Source organism: Epinephelus moara, chromosome 17 (genome assembly GCF_006386435.1).
Source record: "Epinephelus moara isolate mb chromosome 17, YSFRI_EMoa_1.0, whole genome shotgun sequence".
Lineage (NCBI taxonomy): Eukaryota > Metazoa > Chordata > Actinopteri > Perciformes > Serranidae > Epinephelus > Epinephelus moara.
The window spans coordinates 7,470,231-7,487,552 of record NC_065522.1 but is presented as its reverse complement, the minus strand read 5'-3'; the positions used below and the strand labels follow the sequence as shown (position 1 = coordinate 7,487,552).

Here is a 17,322-nt window from a genome sequence, read left to right as displayed (position 1 = left end):
ACAGAGCCAGACTAGGAAGCAGATACAGTTTCCTCAAGGCCTGAATACGACAGGGAGACAAGAGCAGACTGAAGAGGAACAAGACAATTGTGGCAGACAGGCAAAAACAGGTCGATTACCATCTGTGTCCTGCATTAACCTTTTCTCTCCAATACAGCTGAATTAAAACTTTTTTAAAGTATACTCTCATGTTGAGTGATAAGGCCTCTGGTAAAATACACTTACACTGTATTAGCAATGTGGATATGATGGCCAGGCAGATGGAGGTATTAGTATTCCTCTCGGCTGTAACAGTCAAGTGAGATCAGAAATCTGTAATACAGCCTGAGAGCCCCAATGTAGACGATAATGTAGAAACATAATAACACAAATTGTCAAAAAAAACACCATGCATTGATTGAAAAGTGCATGGATCACTTAGAAATGACACTGAAATATTACCAGCCAGTAGCCTAATGATGGTTAATATAAGCTGTGGCCTGTAATCTAAAATGCTCTTTGATCTGCCAAAAGCTGGAAATCTACCGGAAACTGCAGCCTGCAGTGGCAAGTAACTTCCTAACCTGAAATAGTGCTCAGTGATAATTCCCTATCCATATGCTGAGGTGTAAACAACCACCCAAACACAGAAAGCATGCTGTCCCTACAGTTCAATGAACCGCTGAGGGCATTTCTCTGGAAGACACAAACTATCTGGCCTCTACTTTTATTGATACGAATGTACCTTTGGTGCTACGATACTGTTTTTACATCCCACAGAGGAGAAATTAATAGAAGCAGAAATATTTAGACTTGGCCTGTAGTACTGTGGTAATTATCTTTTGTGATACTTTTTTTTTATTGTAACCTTACAAATTAGTCCTTGAGCCAAATAATTAGCTCTCCTCTGACTAAAGAAAAGAACTGAATAATAAAAGGTTAGACTTAGAGAAAGAAATCACAACAGCAATTTAAACACACTGAATGTGAAGAGAGAAAAAGGTCATCCTCTTCAAACTCGTTTCTCTATATGTATCTTTCATCCCATCTCAGCTCTATCTCTAACTTGTGTCCCAAGCATATCCTCTTCTATTTTTTCTCCATCTCTCTCATCTTAAGATTTCTTTATTTTTTTGATAATGTTACTCAACAGATTTGAAACACAGCTCACTTCCCTCTTCTTCCTTTTTTCCTGAATTCCTGCACTGATGGATGGAGCCAACAATAAAATGTGCCAAAGCAAGTGGTTTACCGGTAGTATGACTCACATTGCCAAAATGCAATGAGGCAAACGCAAGGATAAATTGTGGAATGAAAGGAATGTCAAATGGTGGGGACACGCGAGCTGTGGTAGTACAGTTTGAGGGTAATTTTAGTTTTGCGCCTCAGTGTCATTTTGCTGAATTGTCTCCTTCTGTATATTTGGAGAATACTTTAAAAATAAATCAGTTCTTCATCAGGATTTAGCCTAAGAAATTAAAGAAATAACATAGGTCGAGAAGTGGAATAAGGGTTTTGTGTGTGTCCTAACAGCTAACAACACACTGGAAGGGAGTATTTTGAAAGCATCTAGTATATTATGCTTTACTAGACACCCATGTGTGTCCTGGGCCAAATAATACCCTCTGACGAATGATTAGAGAAAAGGGGTGAACAAATCTTTTTTTTTTCATGTATTCATTCAATCTTGACGGCTACTTTAATTAAATACTGGTCAAATTGTGTGCAGAACTAAAACAGTGTAAAGAGTATAGGACTGTCAGCTCTCGATTTTCCAGTCACACCCAGTTTATGTAATTCCAAGACTGTTTAGGGACCACAGTATGCAGAAATGTTTAAATACAACGTTTTGAAAAATGGCAATATTCCGTTTTCCCCTCGCCAAAATTTAACTTGAGAGTTCTGCACATCACCACCGGACCCATGTCAGATGGGCCGCACCATTTACACAATACCTGCAGGGGGGGGGTGTGAGTATCAGATGGCATGTTGAAATGTGTTTTAACTATAAAATTACATTTATTCATCCTGTGCTGTCAGTGATTTAAGTCAGTAAGTAAATTGTTGTACTTGATCCCATTTAAGGGTCAACCACAGACTTTTTCACAGGTCCCCCTTGGCCTTGGGCCATCTGTACCCTTTGACCTCCCCCTGACGGCAGGCCTGCCAGACTTTACAAACAACTAGTGTAAATACAACTTTCATTATCCATACTTCTCTCACTGTCAAAATTCATACTGACACAGTTAAAGAGCAGGTGAACACTGAAACTTCTTCTTTGTGCTTGATGAATACATTTACCAACATACCAGCAGTTACCACATGTAATTGACTAAATGACAGTGCTTGAAAAAAGGAACAAAACTAATCATTATTTACAGGTCAGTGACTTTAGCCAAATCATGTTGAACGTGCAATACAAGAACAAGTAATGACCATGTGATCACTGAGGCTACTCAGACACCATTTGTTGTTGACTCATGCAGTCACATGGACAGCAGGAGGATGCAACACAACACACTGCCAATTTTTGATGATAAGTTTGTGTTTGCGTCCATGTTGAGTCAAAGCAAACATTAATTGGGACCACAGAACAAACATGACCAAATTCCACTCTCAGTCCAGTTGTTACGTTCTCAGATGATCACGTCATAGACCACATCAGAATCATGCGTATTCACTGCCCAGATCAACACAACTTGCGTCAAAATGCAATAAACTTTGACGTGCATTCCATGTGGCTCTGACTGATAAAGTAGGAATGTATGTCATCATACACATCTCTACACCATTTGTAAAAGATAGTAGTGATAGTATTTACTGCCATCAATATCCAAGTTATCACCTGCATTAATGACTGCCACCAAACTACACTACAGCTTTATTATGTAGTGCTGAGCAGATACAACTTGATCAATCATTGTTTTTTTATTCACCATTGGCTATCTGATTGGACTGTTTATCAAATGTTGATAAATAGACCAAGTCATGTCAATTATCAACTGAAATCTTCAGTCACTCTGCTCATCTGATACACAAACAGCAATATAACCCACACTGATACAACAGACACATCAAAGGGGTGTCTTTCAAAGCTGGAGTTGGTAACTTTGATATAATTTTTTTCATACTTGTCACAATAATCACACAGCACTAAAGAGATAAAAAAAAAAGCATATTGCTTGGTAGTGCTTGTAATGGCCTTACAGAATGTAAACGAAAACAGCAAGTGTCAATCGCTGCTTGTGAACTGCAGTCAAACTGTCAAACTAGGCAGAGAACCAAACATGAACCAAGATTCTGTTACTGCATTGCCTATATCTCCTCTCAAATGTTTTCAGAAACCTGTTTAAGCTTAGTGATAGGCTGTAAAATGAGAAAGCTGGTCCGGCTGGTTGGCAAAGCTTGGTACTTCAGTCAAATCTTTCCAATATGGCAGCTGGGTCACAAACTTTCTCATTTATAGATAAAACAGTACATCAAAACATGTTGCTGAAAACATTTGAGGGGAGAAAAAAGCAATGCAGACACAGAATCTTGTTTCATATTTTATCAGCGCTGCCTTTTTTGGCAGTTTGACAGCACACAAACAATGACTTGACTGGCTGAACTGGAGACTCCTTGGCTCTGACTTGCTGTTCTCGGTGCACCGCTGTAGATTCCAGCAAATGCTATTAGAAGCGGCAGGGAGAGGAGGAGGGACATGATTTTTTCACAGACTGTCTCATGAACTTCTGTCAGAATAAAGTTACAGTTTCAGCAAATATGACAAAGTTATTTTCATAAAAGTTGCCAACTACAGCTTTAAAGGCGACACACACACATGGACTGCACTATTGTGTCCACTGTATATTAAGAGGGAACACAGGGGAGGAATTTCCTTCCAATCAACAGCAACAGAAAATCCAAGTCATCCAAATAGTTTCTTAGTTTTTCCACACACAACTCTAACAAAGGAAATCTCTTTCAGATGGATTACACTGGGATCAGTTTTGTCCACTTGCCTGTAAAATAAGGCAGAATAGGTCAGAGGGCAGAATACTCGTGATCCTACTGTGGCAATGCATACAAACTGTATTGATTACTCATGTGAAAGACTGAAACATTTTAAAACCTGTTAATGAACTAATGTCACCAGTAAGGCTAGTAGGGTTCCCATGCTTCATACAGAGCTACGTAGTCATTCCTATTCATTTTTGGTATGAACAGGAATTTTGCCTTATGCGCCGACATAATTTTTTTACTATAACTTTTGAAAGACGTGACATTACAGATCGATACCCCAGTTAGGCCTAAACTAATTGTAAAGTACTTGCTCTATGTCATGAGCTCAACTTTAAGATTTCTATCAAGGTTTCCCGACAAAAAGGGAGCACAATCACCACAACTATCCGAAACATAATTATTTCTTGATGAACATTCATCTGACATGTAAAAGCCAGAACCATTTAGCAAAGTATCCCTCGGCCTTTCAGAAGGTCCCTACTGTGGCACAGGAATGTGTCCATTTGCCTTTCACTGAATCTGAAAAAATAAAAAATAAAATAGGGATAGTTGTCTTGTTGTTTCAGATATGAACAATCCATACCACTGCAAAACAGCCCCTTTGGTCAATAATTTACCCCAGTTTCACAAGATACCACAAGACACAAGACGCTCTTTTTCAAAGAGTTATGATGTAATCATTTGGAGCACCACAGCTCCCGCTGCTTCCCAAGAAACAAATACAATTCAAACCAGAGGGCAGAGGTCTAGCTGAAATTATTCAACAACAACAACGTTTAGCCTAGTTCCACAAGATTCAGATTTTGACTTGTCACAGCAGGAAAAGAACAAGTATATTTAACACAGTTAATGATGGCTGCATTCCATTTCAAGGAGATCCTGGTATGGTGCATGCTGGCTCACAGGAATACCTTAGGGACCTGACACACCAAGCAGACAATCAGCCATTGGTCAATGTCAGGCCGTCGGCAAGTGTCTGTTGCCCTAGTTTTTGCAGTGTGTCCCACAATGTTGGGAGTAGTCAGCCCTTGTCACCTGTTTTCCGCATGTTGAATTGGCACTGGAGCTGGCAGAGCTTGTTGGTGAGAGCAATCACTCTGATTGGCAGTCTAGCCTTGGACCAAGACGTTCATTGTATGAACGTCTTGAAAACGAACCCCGTTTTTCGTGTGGGGGTTCCCGGTCTAGACCGATTCACGTCTCCATAAACTTTCAAATCAAACATGTAAAGTACTCACCTAATAGGCACAGATGTTAGGAAGGTGTACGGGGGTTGCCGTGTGTTTGTATATCCGTTATTGTTCAATAAACATGCATTTTATCTCGGGATGTCTTGAAATTTTCTTCACCCCTTCTTCGTCCGGCAATGAATGAGTGCACCAGCTTTCTACTGCGCCACAGCGCCACTATAGTGGTTACACCTCCCAACCGCTATAGTACAAACACACGGCAACCCCCGTACACCTTCCTAACATCTGTGCCTATTAGGTGAGTACTTTACATGTTTGATTTGAAAGTTTATGGAGACGTGAATCGGTCTAGACCGGGAACCCCCACATGAAAAACGGGGTTCGTTTTCAAGATGTTCATGCAATGAACGTCTTGGTCCAAGGCTAATTGGCAGTCCAGCTCAGTTCAGAAGAGAAATGTAACATTATTTCTTTAACCATTGAGAAGCAGTTCGTAAATTGTTTGTGTTATTGTTCCCTAGCATACAGTAATAGCCTTTGTTTTATGTGCTAACTGGCTAACTAACATCTGAAATATGTTCTGTAGCTCTTCAAGTTTCCCTTTTTTTGAATGACACATACAGACCACTGCCACCTACTGGTATGAGGAGTTATTTCCACTCATGCAGACACACTTACCCTGACATTCTGACCCCAACTCTAGCTAATCTCAGTCCTCTTGCCTAAACCTAACCAATCCAACCAATGAAGGCAAAGAGTACTAGCCAATCAGACTGAGAGTAGGACAAGTCATGCCTTCGCTATCCTAGGAAACCCACATTCACTACTGGGACACTTAAGGAACCAAGTCATTTTCATCTGTGCTTTTCCTGCTATGACATGTCAAAATGTCTGCTGTGAAAAAGGTCAATATGAAGGTTTAAAACCCACTGCAGACCCCTGATTGTTGCAAACTTTTAGGTATGAATGTTGTGTATTATTGTGTAATACAAAGAACTTCCAATTCAGCTGAGAGATAAAGCAGTGAGAAAATGTCAAAAGATTTGTACTGTGAACTCAGAAGGCCAAAATAAGATCATAAGACACTTTAAACTGGCAGCAGGGGCACATTTAATTTAATTTTTGTGTCCACAACTTGAATGTTTCCTGACAATGCATTTAAATCAGTGAGCAATAGACATAACACTATTTGACTCTCTTTCTCACAGGCAGAACACAGTGAAACTTTTCAGCTAAACTTCACAGTGAAACCTTTTCCCCGTCTCAATCCTGCATACTAACATCAGCTTCAAAACTGCTGCAACACAAAACAAGCACTGAATTAAATTATAGCTGGAAAGCCAAAGTGGAATGTAGATGTTTTATGCCAAATGTTCTCTCCAACCCTTTCTCTGTTGTCCTGTCTCTCAATCTCTCTTACACACTCTTAGGGGCACAAACAAGAATAAGCACAAGTGTCCTCGCAGCAAAGTCTCTACAGAACCAAAACTCTTCTCAGCCTTCATTGTTAACTGTCTGACAGTGCAGTTAAATCATGGCACGTATGCATTGCTGCATGCATATATCAGTCACTCCTCTGTCTAAACTTAAAGGTCAGAGGCGACTGAGAGCAACCTGTGTGTGCTGGGCAGCTTAAAAGAACAGAGGGGATTTCTGGTTCATACATTAACTTCATAGAGATCAAAGTTCTGCTTTGTTTTGACGCACACAGCCCCTGATATTGTGACACACAAACACACATAACTAGCATTAACTTTACCCAACTGACTGATAATAGGGCAAATACATGGCTGCCAGCATTTGTGCAATAATAGATAATCCACCTTTTCATCCGTCACAGCAAACATCTAATCACCCAGAGTTCTCTTATCAGGGGAAAGCCTTGATATACCGCACGTAATGTAATGTTTTACAGAGGAGGATGAGGTGAGACTATCTCTACTACAACTAAGGATGAGAAGGAATTCCTAGATGAGCTTTAAAGCTATAAAGTAAGAAGCATGTTGCACATCCAGGGTTGGAATTACCACCAGCCAAACACTGATAAAATATGGCAGTGGCTGCTAGATAGGTTTTACTCAACAGCCAAAAAAAATAATGGTAATCTATTGAGTGGTTGGTAAATTTTGGAATCCACCAGCCACAGTGGCAGATGGACAAAAAACAAAAAAGATAATGTCCTACCCTAGTTTTGAGAATGCCAATGAATACATTATTGCATTCAATAGAATTATTCTTAATTTCAAATGTATCCTTCAAACACATTGCCCTTTAGCTCAGCCCAATAGTTATTCATACTTATATACAGAGTTTAAACCATTATAAGGATGCCTATTTTTATGTATCAACAAATTTTCAGGCGAGGTAAGACACGCAGGAATCAGACAAGTGAAAGATCCACTGCAGATTGCTGTGAAAGGCACCTGAAAACATCCAACACTTTCACCGCCTAATTGGTCTCAACTGGACACAGAGGTCTGGCCTCAAGACATTGTAACAGAACATTTTCACGCACGCACGCACGCACGCACGCACGCACGCACGCACGCACGCACGCACGCACGCACGCACGCACGCACGCACGCACGCACGCACGCACGCACGCACGCACGCACGCACGCACGCACGCACGCACGCACGCACGCACGCACGCACGCACGCACGCACGCACGCACGCACGCACGCACGCACGCACGCACGCACGCACGCACGCACGCACGCACGCACGCACGCACGCACGCACGCACGCACGCACGCACGCACGCACGCACGCACGCACGCACGCACGCACGCACGCACGCACGCACGCACGCACGCACGCACGCACGCACGCACGCACGCACGCACGCACGCACGCACGCACGCACGCACGCACGCACGCACGCACGCACGCACGCACGCACGCACGCACGCACGCACGCACGCACGCACGCACGCACGCACGCACGCACGCACGCACGCACGCACGCACGCACGCACGCACGCACGCACGCACGCACGCACGCACGCACGCACGCACGCACGCACGCACGCACGCACGCACGCACGCACGCACGCACGCACGCACGCACGCACGCACTCACACACACACACACACACACACACACACACACACACACACACACACAGTAGACTGGCTGCTAAGTGGATTCACTCAGAATCCAAATGCTTCCTGAAAAAGTTATGTGTCATTAAATGTGGAAAGCGAACAACAACGAATGTTACATGGGAGAGCCCTCATCCACACTCCCTTCCTTCTGGTGCAGTCAGACCAAAATCCACAAGACAAAATTAACTGCTTCGTGGATGTTAACCATCGGCCACGCAGGGCAGAGCAGTATGGAACCATAAAGGATGAGGTCTAAAAAGGTCCCGATTATCAACAGCAACTGCTCACACAACAGGAGCATGGTTACGGAGGATGGCTGTGTTTGTGTAGACAACACCAACGCTTGTGACTGGACTAAAAAGTGGTTAGTGATGGCATAAAGGTTAGAATATTGAGCTTGAGGAAGGGTAGATACAGTAGGTGGGTTTGAATTTACAAGCAGTTGGGGAAACTCTGCCGAACAGAAGTGAAAAATAAATACTTGAAGGACCTGTAAACAAAACTTTTGAACAAAATGCTGATGCTGTCCTTCCTTTCATTAAATTTACCCTTCAGAAGACATTTCAACTCTCTAAATAAAAAAGAACCCAAATACATATTACTCATTTGAAAACAGCAATGTTAAACTAGTTATATTAATGTGTAACACAGTACAATTTGTGGTACGCTGACAGGATTATCTGAGCCAAATGAAGCTAATGCATTTTGCTCTTGACTGACTGTCACTCAGCCCCTTTACCAGCTGTGTCAACAAGATGCTCCAGCACCCTGCTGCTGCTGGCTGCTCCTTTAGGATATAATGTGTTGGAAAAACACAAGATTTCTTACATAATTCTTAAATAACTCTTAAAGTGCATGATGCTGCCCTGGGCCAGTTTGTACATTTTTACTAGGCTACAGCATAGCATAACAGAAGCTTGGAAATTATTTAGTCTGTTATCGTTTTGATGGCCTATCACGGACCACAAGGACATAGACATTTTTTCAGCTTTTAAATGATTTTATATAGATTCTTTGCTTGAGAAAGTTTAGATTTTGTGTTTTCAAATAAAGTAATAAAGGAAAAATATCGCAAAGGGGAAAGTTTTTGACCACCAACTGAAACAGGGTGAGAGGACATATATCATAAAACCCTGAAACTGGCCTACAGGCTACATTCTGCTAAACCTGTCTCTCCCTGTAAGAAGAAATGCCAGTGGATACTTAACAAGCAAAAGGTTTGCTATGGATTTACCTACTTTCATAAGAAATTGTCTATGAAACCTTTTGCTCTCTTTATAGTTGGAGATTACCAAAAGGAGTCTGTGAGCAGTTAGCTCTTTAATGAACACTGAAGTCTGTGTGCTAATGTTGGTGAGGGTCTGCTAAGAGCATGAAAGCTTCACGAGTGACATCTTGCTGCCCTCTGGATGAAACAATGAGGAAAGAAGCAGTTTAACATGCTTAAAAGTCATGCAGGGCTTCATTAATCTGCTGTATACCTGCTAATCACTGCTGGATCAGTCTATCATGAACTGTAACTACTAGGCTACATCATCTGTCAGTGATTCAAGGCCCAAAGAAATAGCACCTCCTTAATCTGATGCAGATCCTGTTAAAATGGGACAGCAGGACAGTACATTACAGGGCGAGAAGCCACATTGATTAATTGTTTAATGCCTGCAAGCACAGCAAGATGCACTACTGGCTGTGCTTCACCCTAACATGACCAAAACCAGAAAAGGTGCAAAAAAAATACACAAAAGTCATTTTTATGTCATGCTCTTTTGGTAATCTGTAGACTCAAAGTGCCAGGGACACAGCTAGTTTATTCTGGTGCCCCTGTCTTTGTTTACTATCTGCCTCGCCATCTGACGGATTCCACTCTAACTCTTGCAACACTCATCATAGTTATTTGCTAGATGGTGCCCTGGCAGCATAACTAGAAGAAGGTCCAGTGTTTCCCAAGAAGCATAAATCATTTTTTTTTTTTACTCTTCATTTCATGGGAACCCTAACAACAGGTCAGGACCCCAATTAGTTGACAGCCCTGAAGAAAATCTTAAGGGAGTAAGGCAAGTCTGCACCAGTGCTTACTGACATAAACAAGTGCAGTCTTTGAAAGCTATTGTATTTTCAAAATATCTATTGTCTAGTATGGGCAGAGTATGTTACCATTAGCTTAAGTACTAAATAAGTACTAATAAGACTAAAAACTGAAAATATCATCCTTAAAGAGATTTATAAGGTGGTGTGTATGTTTGGGGAAAAAGAGAGCTCTGAAAGCTCTGCATCATTGACGTAAAACTATAATGGATGTGTGTCCCACTTGCCTTGAACACTTTCAAGTCTACTACCTTGGCATATTGCAACAAGTATTGTCATTAAGGTGACTGAGAGAATGCCACATGTCCATCAAAAACACAAGGCCACTACAGTCACTTTGAGCAGGCCAAGGCAAAGAGGAGGCTCCTGCCTTTTTCTGCCTGTACATTTCCGATCACATCCCAGCTACAGGCTCTACTGCAAGGTCTGCTAACGACTTGTGAAAATAACTGTCTTTTACTTCCTCACACAGCTCCCACTGGGCCTCCTTGAGCTCCAGGATGGGACAGTTGTTGTACCTCTTTGAAGCAGAGTAAAGGTTGCTTTAGGGTGAACAAACTGTACAGTCAAATGATTCTGACACAAGAGAGACACATGCACGGGTTCAAAGGTGAGGAGCAGAGAGCACATTTCTGCAATACAGACAATTCGAGAGACAACCAGGTCACCACATGCACAGACAGAGTAACAAACTCTGATCTGCAGCTCACAAGGAAACAAGCATGTTATGCAATCTACAAGTGTCAACATGTACAACTCTGAATCAAAAAAAAAAGTCGGGACACTGTGTAAAACTTAAACAAAAACATGGCACAATTATTTGTAAATCATTTCACATAGATTCAATTGATTACAGTACAAAGATGAGACATTTAATGTTCAAACTGATCAACTTTGTTTTTGTAAATATACACTTATTCTGAAATTGATGCCTGCACAAAGTTCCAAAGAAGTTGGGACAGGGGCATGTTTACCACAGTGTTACATCACCTTTTCTTTTAACGACAATCAGTAAGCATTTGGTAACTGAGGACACTAGTTGCTGAAGTTTTAAAGGTGAAATTATTTCCCATCTTTGCTTGACATATGACTTCATTTGCCCAACAGTCCGGGGTCTCTGTTATTCTATTTTGTGCTTCATAATGTGCCACATCACAGTCAGGTCTGGACTACAGGCAGATTACTTCTGTACCCACACTCTTTTACTACAAAGCCACGCTATTGTAACATGTGCAGAATGTGGCTTGGCATTGTCTTACTGGAATAATCAGGGATGTCCCTGAAACAGAAGTTGTCTGGATGGCAGCATGTTGCTCCAAAGCCTCTATGTAACTCAGCATTCATGGTGCCTTCACTGATGTGCAAGTTACCCATGATGTCATGAGCACTAACACTCCCTCATATCATCACAGATGCTGGCTTTGAACTGTGGACTCATCAGACCGTACACACATTGCCAATTTGTTTCAATCTCCCTCATGAGCACGGGTCCAGAGAAGTCGCTGGTGTTTTTTGGATGTTGGCAATACATGTTTTTCTCTTTGTATGGCAGAGACTTAACTTTTATAGATGCAGCAACAAACTGTGTTTACTGACAATGGTTTTCAAAAGTGTCCCTGAACCCTTGTAGTAGTATTGTCCTTTATACAATCATGTTGGTTTTTAATGCAGTGTCTCCTGAAAGATCAAAGGTCACAGGCATTCAGTGTTGGTTATCAGCCTTGCCCCTTACGTGTTGAGCGTACAGAGCGTACAGAGCGTGCAGTGATTTCTCCAGATTATCTGATTTTTTTCATAATATTATGGATTGTGGATGACGAAATCCCAAAATTCTTTACAACTGTCCATTGAGAAACGTTCTTTAACTGTTTGCCCAGTGTTTCACAAAGTGACAATCCTTGCCTCTGAACAGCTGAGCCTTTTGTGGATGCTCCTTTCATACCCAATCATCATGATACTCAAATCTGCAATTAACCTGTTTACCTGCGAAATGTTCCAAACAGGTGTTGTTTTTTTAATATTCCACAGTCTTTTGTTGCCCTTGTCTCAACTGTTCTGAAACGTGCTGCAGGTATCAAACTCGGAGCTAGTCTATATTTACAATAAACAATGAAGTTCCAGTTTGAATATTAAATATCTTGTCTCTGTACTGTATTCATTGAACGTAGCGCGAAAAAGACTTGCAAATTATTGCATTCTGCTTTTATTTACGTTTTACACAGCGTCCCAACTTTTTTTGAATCAGGGTTGTAAACAGACATTATCATCATTATTATTATTCAGCACAGAGAAAATGAAGTCCCTACTGTGGTGCCTTCTGCTTCTTTAAATACCAATTTCCATGTATTATACCTCACCATCCATTCTGTAGGTGGGAAAGTGACAATGGGTAACCATTAACAAAAGTAGTCATTGCTGCATATTTCCTGCCACGATGCCAACTCATACCAATAAAAAACTCCATTGAAAAAACTCCTAATTTTACTTGGGAGCTCCTGGAACAGCCTCAGAGCCCTCTGACCCCACTTTGGTAACTACTGCTATGAGGAGTTAAAGTTTGCATGTGCACATTACAGCTAAAAAAATGAGTTAGCAAAATAAACAAACCACTTTGTAGACAGGTTTTCAATGCACAGAGTTTGGTTCAGGTAGACACACAAGTTACAGATGCCTTTCTGTAGCAACTGTGCAGCTATGACAGTTGGACACACTGTACATGCAACATCTCCAACCACGCTGACAGCAAGACACAAGTGAGGTTACACGTGAAGCAATTCAGTCACTCAGTGAAATAAGGGTTTGTCTTTAAGATAGCTGAACTCAATGACAGCCACACACACACGCGTTACCCGTCAGTACTCACATGCTGGTGCTGTGCCGGTGTCAGTAAATGATGTGAATCCGCTGGCAAGTAACCGGACACCGATTGTAAACAGTCGACTATCAGAGTGTGTTTATGTGTGCTTCTCTGCGTGCTAACCTCACACACACAATCACAGGCACGCTGCTGCTCGGAACAGGAAAAGGAAGATAGGGGAGTTTATATACACACACACACACTCACTCTCTCTCTCTCTCTCCCTCTCCTGCACACACACTCACTCTCAGGTGCACACAAACACAAGGAGTGACTTCGGGACGGCCGAGCGGGCGTTCAAAGCGTCGACACACACGCTGTCACTCACACACGCACATACACTCCTGCTCAGTCCCTCATATGTGGTAAAGCAGCTAAGACTCAGAAGCTAGTTGCTAACTGTGTACTATAGCTAACTTAGCTAGCAGCTGGCACCGTCCGTCTCCGTCTGGCGGATATGGGAGTCTGCTACTGCGCCTGCCTACTCCCTATTAATCTCTCTCTCTCGGTGTCTCTCTCTCTCCATAAGCTTTCATCCCTCTCTTTGACATGACGCAATCAGGCACGCCCCCCTCTGCTCTCAGCCAATCACAGACGAGGGCATGACAGCACGCACGAGCGGCACCATTGAAACAGCTCGAGACTGAACACTTAAATGTGACGTTATTTAGTTAAAATGTGGTATTTGTAATAATGAAGGGTACTGTAATGTAAAAAAAAAAAAACATATTATAGTGTTATGCAGAGGATGACTCGATGTTTAAGACCAGTCTCCGGTACTGGTATTAAAATACAGGCCCATTAAGTGTTCTTTCCCCACTATTCCCCACTACTTTTCACAGCAGACATTTTGTCTTGCCAAAGCAGAAAAAGCACAGGTGTTGCTAATATTAACGATGTGTTCAGTTCAGGCGTCCACGGTCCCTGAAACTGAAGCTGGAGCCACAAATTTCCATATTTCACTTGTGCTTTTACTACTACTGGCAGGTGAAGATCAAAATGGCTCCCAAGAAAACCTCTACACAGAGGAAGTCCTTTAAAATGAACTGATAAATAGGAGAGAAATAAAACTTATCTCACAATATGAGACAACTGTGCTATGAAAGTGGTTCATATATTTTTTACAGCAGACAATTTGACAGCAGGAGAAGCAGAGGCTTCATTAATAACATTAAAGCTGCTATATATCAATATTTTCATTTTATAGCTACAAAGCTCTACCCAGGTGATAGCTACCAGCTCAGTAGGCTACCAAATGGCAGAAAGACAGTAACGTTAGCTAACGTTAACTGGCGCATTTAGCAGCTAAAAAGCCATATCATTTTGGAGACCAAAGCAGAGTTAAAATTGTACTTACATGTCTCAGGTGTCCGGAAACACGACCCCCAAATTAATGCCAAATGTTGTTCCGTGGAAATAACAAAAATAATGTGGCTAACAAATGCTACAATTTAAAAAGTGAAGGTGTGTTAGCATTGTGTTAACAGCCCCTGCTGCTCCCAAGTGGCCAAAGCCAGTTAATGCAGGTTTGATAGTGCTGAGTCATTGTTAGCATAATTAGCTGCACCTGTGCTTTTCCTGTTGCAAGTCAAAATGTCTGCTGTTATCTGAATCTAACTATAGGGGGAAATGGAGACAGTGTTAAGTTCATTCCAGTTCATTGCTAACCAACATGCAAGAATATGGACTTTTCTATAGAGAAGCATGCAGTTCAATGCAAGTCCAATACATTTAACAACAATAAATGGATGATTAACTAATATTTACTTGGGGTTAAATGAAGTGGTTGTTTCAAGAAAATTCCTCTGGAAATCCAAAACAAGTTGAAAAAAAAGTCTACTAGCTATCTAAACTCAAATAACTGCCTCAAACCTTTGTTTCCATTCACCCTATACATTTCCAATTTAATTATCAACACATAACAGTCAGTCTCTGGATTACTTTAACACAGCATTCATTTGTTTACCCTAATTTGTTTTTCATTTAATATGGGCCTCTGGTTATTATCATGCTAATGACTGAGAGCTAGCTGCCAGTCTTGTTCTTCAGGTCTACAGTTCGGAGAGGGAAAAAAAATCATTCTAATGTCTCGGCGCTGGTGATAGGCACGATAGCATGAGGCATTATGTTTTCAGGTTGTTCATATATACGTATGTACACAATAGCTCAAGAATGCCTTAAGGGGGCGTTGGTGGCTTAGTGGTGGAGCGGGCGCCCCATGTGTAAGGCTGTTGCCGCAGCGGCCCGGGTTCGACTCCGGCCTGTGGCCCTTTGCTGCATGTCACTCCCTCTCTCTCTCTCCCCCTTTCACACTTGTCTGTACTATCCATTAAAGGCTATAAAATGCCCCAAAAAATATATTAAAAAAAAAAAAAGAATGCCTTAAGAGAATTTCCTCAGATTTGGCACAAACATCCACTTGAACTCAACGATGAACTGAATAATTTTGGTGGTCATAGGTTAAAGGTCAAGGACATTGTGACCTTTATTGTCTCATTCTCGTGAACATGATATCCCAAAAACATCTTGAGGGAATTTCTTCAAATTTGGCACGAAGAATAAACTGATTAGAATTTTGTGGTCGAAGCTTAAAGGTCAAGGTCAGTGTGACTTCACAATATATGCTTTTGGCCATAACTCAAGAATTTATATGCTTATTGTGACAAAACTTCACAGAAATGTCTGACAGCATAGAATAATGAGGTGATGACATTTTATTTCCAAAAGGTCAAAGGTCAACTTCACTGTGACATCATAACGTTCTGCATAACACTTTTCTGGACATTATTAAATGTCATATCTCAGGGACAGAGGGGTAATATTTGGGCAGATACTTAATGGTGACACTGACACTGACATTGACTGTGATCTGATTGTATAGATCTGTGCTGCTGGGAGGAAGATGTGTGTGAAGCATCCATGTTTTCACAGACAAGAATGTTAGCTGTAAGAGAAACTTGACTGGTGTGTGGAGGCATACAATGGTGGGGCGGTAATTCTAGATTCTAATACTTTGTTTTCGTGTTAAACTGCAATTCTGCACTGACAAAAGAAAGAAGGGTTTGTTCTTTTCTTTCTTTGGTGTACCATCTGCATCATTATCAGAATAACTGATATTAAATTGATTTTAAACATTTATGGCAGATTAAAAAGTTGAGTAAACACCTCCTTAAAAAAGTGAAATGCAATAAAAAGAAAGAGAGGAAAAGAGAGGAAAAGTGAGTTGTTAAAGTGGATGTGATGCCCAGTATGAAAGAAAGAAAGAAAACTGTGATACAGGAAACAGCTGAAAAGGACAGGATTTGATTACAGGCTCTAAAAAAGGCTTTTTGTTGTCCTGTTTTGTTAAGTGAACAATAGACTACTGAGCTTTTATTCCGAGAACTACACACAGACAAAACTGTGAGGGCACTGTATTAAAGCAGTTCATTCATTACCTCCTTAATCTAGTACTGATCCTAACCTGCAAATGACTAGCACTTGATCCTACTCTAATTTAAAGGTGTTGTGATATTTCAATGAAAACTGACAATTAAGTCAGGAAGAAATTTGCACAAGCCTCAGCTGGAAATCATAACATCAAGGCAACATTTTCTTTTTTCAGAGCTGAATGTCTTTAAAGTGGATTTTGTGCAACTGTCTACCTTTACATGTGGTGTTGTCAGGACAGAAGTTCAGTAACACACACAATCACACACAGGGGCTTGACACAAGTAAAGTACTCATAACTGATTGTTTCTCAACTCTTGTGTGTTTTCTTATCAGTTCCCGATAACAGCGTCTGTGTCAATGACATTCATACTATAAGAGGACGCATTCAAAATCGACCAGAAATATGGCAGGGGCAAAAATGAATGTACAGTCAGTGACGCATACAAAGGAAGAGACACAAATTTAACCATAGTTGCAGTAGGATTGTGATTCCTGATCAGTTCAAATGCCCTGTTATTTGTCTTTACTTAGACCTATTCTCGTCTGATTGCCTTTCACTCACACTCTCACTGAACTTAAATCATACTGCTCTCTCTCCTCTGTCACTCACACTCATCTCCCCTCCTTGCCTCTCCTCAGGCCGTCTCTCAAAGGTTGTGATTAAG

At 41.3% G+C, this 17,322-nt stretch overlaps 1 protein-coding gene across 1 annotated transcript in view; it reads right to left on the bottom strand.

Moving 5' to 3' along the window:
* pcxb (pyruvate carboxylase b) overlaps positions 1-13,725 on the bottom strand; it is a 345,950-nt gene extending 332,225 nt beyond the window's left edge. The window contains exon 1 of the mRNA XM_050067843.1: positions 13,232-13,725. The gene's annotated coding sequence lies outside the window, so the exon portion shown is untranslated. The remainder of the gene's footprint in view (positions 1-13,231) is intronic.
* Between the last annotated feature and the right edge of the window lie 3,597 nt (positions 13,726-17,322).